Source organism: Pinus tabuliformis, chromosome 6 (assembly GCF_031772625.1).
Source record: "Pinus tabuliformis cultivar Carrire ecotype Pingquan chromosome 6, CPIR1, whole genome shotgun sequence".
NCBI classification, from domain to species: Eukaryota; Viridiplantae; Streptophyta; class Pinopsida; order Pinales; family Pinaceae; genus Pinus; species Pinus tabuliformis.
In genome coordinates, this window is record NC_142292.1 from 613057662 (window position 1) to 613064544 (window position 6883).

Below are 6883 nucleotides of genomic sequence, written 5' to 3' on the forward strand. Positions count from 1 at the left end.
CATTAGTGGAGAAATAATTGAAACCACCCCAAAAATTATAATTTAAATTGCAAATAGTGTAAAACAAAACATAACTTAACTTGTACCTAACTTAACTTGTAACAATAGCTAAGCTTTAGAAGGAACCTGCCTAGAGAGCAGCCTTGCTCTGCTAGTACAACCTAGAGACTTGCTGGGAAAGCATCCTTACTATGTCGGTACAACTTGACAAACATAGTGAAACCTTTTGTGAGGCGTCAAAGGGAAAAAGCCTAGAAAAATCAAAATGTCATGTAGACTTTGCCTACCTCTGTTTTGGGAAGAGGAAACAACATGGTTGCGCTTTCCTTTTCTTCCTGGACATAAGTTGGCCACATAACTAAGCCATGGAAAAACCTAGCAAGCTCGGTGTGTAGAGTGGCAGCAATGATCGTCTACATCTCGTTGATTGTGAGGGGAGACGTGGCTAAAAAGGCAAGGAAAGGAATTACAGGGGCCACCCAAAGTTAACGAACTCCACCTCTTTGTGGGTTGAAAATATTATAGGTGGCATGTACATTCTCAATGAAGCAACCATTAATGTCGCATCATTAAATGTTGATGGATTTACATGATTGCAATTAAGTAATCCATGCATAGGAGGTGTACTCTAATCCGTAGCATACTTTTGTCTATCTCTAAAAAGGAGTGATCTACCGAGTCGGAGGAATTGCCCGGACAGTAAAAAATGGCCCGAATTCAGGGAATTTTTTTTTTTTAAACTTGTAGAGATAGTGTTTGAATCGTGTTTTTGATGGTGGAAATAGATTCAACACCATCAAAAACATCTAAGACACCTAAAATTTTGAATTTTAAGAACTAAAACTTGGATTTACAAAAATCCTTGCGTGATTCTCTAAATGCGACCAAAATTTCCATAACTTTCCGGACAATTCCTCCATTAGTTAAACTACGGCCTCTAAAAATGTCTTTACTACTCAATCAGGAAGGTCCCGGAGAAGCTTACGCTTCCTAGTGCAAAGAAATACTCTGTTAAGTTCCTGAGCCACACCCCGTAGGCTACACAACACAACCCTAACCTCTCACTTCTAGCCCGAGAAAGGGAACTCTATGAGAGCAAGTGCACTCAAGCATGTAAAAATGTATGTTTGCTTAAATTGCCCGCTTTGATAATGCATGTAGAGTAGGCCCACTAATGGTGCAATGGGACCATCTTGGGGATATTATACATTACTGGAATGTTCTCTAGAAGCATATTGCCACCTCCGACAGGCGCTAGTGAGACGGTTCCTAGACGCTTCCCCTTTCCCTTTGGTCGCCTTAGTTATCAGTAAAGTGAAAGTGAAATTCCAGCACTGCACACTTTCGCTAGGTTATTCTTCTCCACATTAGAATTGTTATTGACGATAAGTACCTTTATTCTGTTGCCGTTAATACCTTCCCTTTATTTTACTTTAAGTCTAATCTTGTTTTTTCTTTTTCATGTGTCGTACCCAGGGTTGGAATTTGACGGCCAGTCATGGGGTGATTTATACAGTTTAAAAAAATGATAAAACCGTCAAATGGCTTAAAATTATAAAAAAAAACTATAAAAACAAGTTAGAAAATGTGAAAAATGTCAAATTTGATAAATATTTTTTGAAATTCCAACCCTGGTCCTACCAATTTCGTAGAATCGTTTTTTCCAACACGAAAAAGAAAAGCTGCGACTCTGCATTTGTTGTTGAAAATTTAAAAAGCACACAACTGTTAATTATTATTATGGTAGTGAAGGCAAAAATCTCGCAGACTCTCAACTTTATCATTCGAAGATGACCTTTATGGTTACTCCTCTATCTTCAGATCTATTAAGGGGGTGCGCTTGTGCAATTATATTTATTCTCTTAGTCTCACTCGATGCGTGGAAGGCGATCAAGACAAAATCGCACTGGTTTCCAGCGAAATTTCTTGTTCTCAGCGCCCTTACTCTCCAGTTCATCAATTATGTTGATTATCCGACCGTTGTTGTAACTCCAGTAACGGGACATATAACAGAGGATGATGTGGCAAAATTCCTAAAAGCTCAGCTCATACTAGCGGAAGACTTGTGATCTGTGTTTTCATTGCTTATTTGCTTCCGGGATTGGTAGCTTCTGGTTTTAGAAGTGTTTGGGCCGACATTGGAGCATTGGTATTAAACGTACTAGCACGTGTTTTCTGAGATTTTCCTTCTTGCTTACATACATTACCACCCCCTGGTTATCACGAGGTATGGTTCAAGGTGTTTAGTGTTATCCTATTCACAGCCATTATATTGTTGGTTTTGCTCTCCATCTGTGTTGTTTTAGCTGGTAAAACGATTCGAATCATCATCAATCAAAATGTTCCACCGTTGCTGTCGTGTTGTTCTAATTCACGTAGAGACTGCAGAAATATTGAGGATCATGTTCTCAAATGTTGGATTGTAGTTCGTTCTGGACAGCGTGAGTATATTATAGCGAGGTCAGTAATAAGTTCATTCACCGGGCTGTTGGTCACAGTTTGTGTTATAACTATAGTCGTTAAATGGAGTTGTGTGTACAAACATGATTATAAGGCACTCAATTCACTGAAGAAAATAACCTTCCTTCTTCAGCTCCTGTTCGCCTTAATAGGTGGGATTGTGGTTTTTGTCAGATGGTTAACGGCCGTAATATATTTCCCTAGAGTTGGACAGAGTTTATTTAAAGTGGAGGACTATTGGATAAGAAGCCTTACTGATTTTAAATATGGACAGTTAAAGGGCCTGTCAGGCCAGGGTAACTCCAGCAATTGAATGAGAGAAAACAAGAAGGATTGATTGATTTATTCATTAGCCAACACTTTATTTATACACATATAAAACGGATCAGTTCATCTTCTAGATGACTGTCCGACTTCACCTCATCCGTTTCGGATTAGGTGTCAACATTCCCCCCCTTAATCTGAAGGGATGTTGGTGAGTCCAAGCATCATTCTGAATTTTTCAAGCTTTTCTCTTCCAAGCGCTTTGGTGAAGATGTCTGCAATTTGCTCGTTTGTGGAACAATGACGAAGATGGATTGTTTTGGCCTCAACATGATGTCGAATCAGATGATATTTAGTATTGATGTGCTTAGTACGATCATGGAACTTTGGGTTCTTGGCCAACTTTATTGCAGATGTGTTATCAATCATGAGTGGAGTTGATTGTATTTGTTTTACCTGCAAATCTTCAAGAATTTTCCTGAGCCACACAATTTCTTTCGTTGCTTCAGTTGCTGCCACGTATTCTGCTTCTGTTGTGGAATCTGCTGGTACTGATTGTTTGCATGATCTCCAGGAGACAGCTCCTGATCCAAGACTCATAGCATATCCTGAATTAGATACCCCAGTTTCTTTGTCTCCATCGAAGTCTGAATCAGAGTATCCAATCAAGTTGAAGTTGTCCACCTGTGTATACTTGATTCCAAGGTCTTGAGTTCCCTTCAAGTACCTTAGAACTCTTTTTGCAGCAGACCAATGTCCCTCACAAGGCTTTTGCATAAACCTGGAGAGGATTCCAACAGCAAATGAAATGTCTGGTCTGGTAGTAGTGAGGTAGATGAGACTTCCTACAAGCTGTCTATACCTTGTTGCATCCTCAAATTCCTTTCCTTCAGTAGATGTGAGCTTCAAGTTTTGTTCCATTGGAGTAGAAAGGGGATTGCACTCTGTCATGCCAAATCTGTATAACAAATCTCCAATGTATTTCCTTTGAGAAAGAAATATGGACTTTGGATGTTGGGTTACTTCAATGCCAAGATAGTAATGAACATAGCCCAAATCAGTCATTTCAAAAAATTTTCCTAATTCTTTCTTTATGGATGCAATATAGCTTTCATTGTTCCCTGTCATTAAAAGATCATCTACATATACCACAAGATATACAACTGTTTTGCCAAATTTCTTGACAAATAAAGTTGCATCATCAAGATCAAAATGTTTGAAGTTGAGTTTCAGAAGATGCTCAGTTAGTTTTTCATACCAGGCTCGTGGTGCTTGTTTGAGGCCATACAAGGACTTCACAAGTTTGCATACTTTGTGTTCATGTCCTTTCACAGCAAATCCTTCAGGCTGGGACATAAAAACATTCTCTTTTAGATCTCCATTCAAGAATGCAGTTTTTACATCCATTTGATGGACTTTCCAACCGTTCTGAGCAGCTAGTGCAAAGAGTGTCGGGATGGTGGCCCATTTTGCTGTGGGAGAAAAAGTTTCCTCGTAATCGACCCCTTCTTTCTGTGCAAAACCTTTTGCCACAAGCCTAGCTTTGTGCTTGTCAAGTGAGCCATCAGCTTTGTACTTGTTCTTGTAGACCCACTTGCAGCCAATTGGTTTGGTTCCAAATGGAGGATCAACCAGCTTCCAAGTGCCATTCTTTATGAGGGCATCATACTCCTTCTGCATCGCTTCTTTCCATTCATCATAAGAAGCAGCTTCTTTGAAGGAAGTTGGTTCAAAATCTGTAGACAAGTTCAATTCACAATCATAAGTAACATCCATATCAACAGGTGAATTAGAGTTATCTACATCACCTCCATCTTGTCGATTTGAATTTCGGGTTCCTGTTTTTCCAATTTCATCAGGATGAACACTTTCAAGTGTCTTTGTCAGCCACTTTGGAGGACCTTTCTGAGATGGTCCAGGCTGTTCTGTTGATTGAGTTGGGTCTGAATCAAGATTGAGTCTCCCAATTCTATCAATTACATCACTTAAAGCATCATCCGTTGTTGGAGTGTCATGCAGGGGAGATTGTTCTTCAGAAGAAGATTCCACATGTTGATCTAGTATAGGAATCCCCCCTTCAAGATGTGGAATCTGATTATCAAACTCTTGAAATGATTTCGGTTTTGTGAATCTATCCAAGCGATCAAGTTGCCGCTCAACAACATTGTCAGATTTGGATGATTCAAGAAAAATGACATCTCTAGATAAAACAAACTTTTTATTTACTTCATCATAAAGGCGGTATGCTTTAGATGTGTTTGAATACCCCAGGAAGATACACTTACGACTTCTTGCACCAAGTTTGTTTCTATGTACCTTTGGTATTAAAGCATAACAGGTGGAACCAAATATCCTGAGATGTTTGACCGAAGGAACATGTCCATACCACAATTCATAAGGAGTCTTGTTTCTTATAGCACTAGATGGACATCTATTCTTTATATATGCAGCACATAGAACAGCATCAGCCCAAAACATTGTCTTTACATTTTTGAAGAAAAGCATAGATCGTACCATATTCAAAATTGTTCTGTTCATTCTTTCAGCTACACCATTCTGTTGAGGATTATAAGGCACAGTTGTTTGATGTTTAATCCCATGTTGGCGAAGATAGTGTTCAAATTCATTTGATGTATATTCTTTTCCATTATCAGTGCGAATAGACCCAATATGAGATTGTGCATCATTTTCAATCCACTTATGAAAATTCTTAAATGTTTGAAAAGCATCAGATTTGTTCTTCAATAAGTAAACCCAACACATTCTGGTGTAATCATCAATAAATGTCATGATATATTTATTTCCATTTGCAGAAGGAACAGGCATTGGACCACATAAATCTGAATGAATAAGTTCAAGCTTCCTATGTGCTCTTGAATGTGAATCATGAAAAGACTGTTTGCTATGCTTTCCTAGAATGCAAGCATCACATTGTTTATGTTTTCTAGGAATTGTAGGCAAACCAGCAACACCATTTTTCTTCAACAAGCGGAGACTATCATAGTTTAAATGCCCAAATCTAGCATGCCATAATAAACTTGATGGAAGTGTACATTCTTCATGATGAGAAATATATGAGAAATGCTGTGCATGAGCAGAGGTTCCTTGCAGTTTAAGGAGTCTTTCTTCTTCTATACCCCTCATGACAAGTGAGTGGTCAGATGCCTTTCTTACCTCAAGCTTGCCATCAAACATGTGAATGGAGTGACCTTGCTGGCGGATGTGGACCAGGGACAGCAAGTTTCTCTTCAGCTGTGGGAGATATAGAACATGATCCAGAAGAAAGTCTGGAAGACCAGGCAGTTTAAGCCTGATTGTGCCAAGCCCTGATGGCTTGATTTTTGACTGATCTGCAAAGTATACTGCTCCATCAACATTGTTAGTGAAATCTTCAAAGAAATCTCTCCTATGAGTCATATGACAGGTTGCTCCTGAATCAAGCAACCAGTCATTTTTCGAAGAGGCAAGTGAAGCATTAAACAAATCTTCATTTACTCCAATATTACATTGTGCCTCAATATAGTGTGCAGATTCGGGTGCTTTACCTTTGTCCGAGTCATCAGTTTTACCTTTCTGCTGATTTCTTCTCTGCTCAACTTTGTCCCATGGTAGCTTGCATGTAGAAGCATCATGTGATCCATTTCGTTTGCAGCGAATGCAATGCAGATCTACCTTTTCTGCTTGAGAATGTCTGCCCCCCCTGCCTCTGAAGTATCTTCCTCTTCCTCTTCGTCCACCTCTTCCTCTTGCAGAATCTTGAGCAGGATGCTTTTCTTTGTGAGCAAGGCAAACAGTCTCTTTAGAAGATTCAGGGACTGTTTTCTTTCCAAAGGCTTTCTCTCTTTCAGCAAACTTTTTCACAAGAGAGTCAAAGGTTATATCTTTAAGGTTTCCATTTGCTTGTAAAGACTCAAGATAATTGGAGTAGGTAGGATAGAGTGCTTTGAGAAAGGCAATAAGAGAGATATCCAGCTCAACCTTGGTGGATTTTATATCATGCATTATAGACTTTATTTCAGATGCAAGAGCAAGAGGATCATTATTTTTCAGTTCAAGAGTGAAGAGTTTAATCATGAGCTGAACAACTTCAAGTGCAGAATGTGTATCATAGAGTTCTTTCAGCTTTTGTATAGCTTCAAAGGCAGTGGAATAGCAGGAA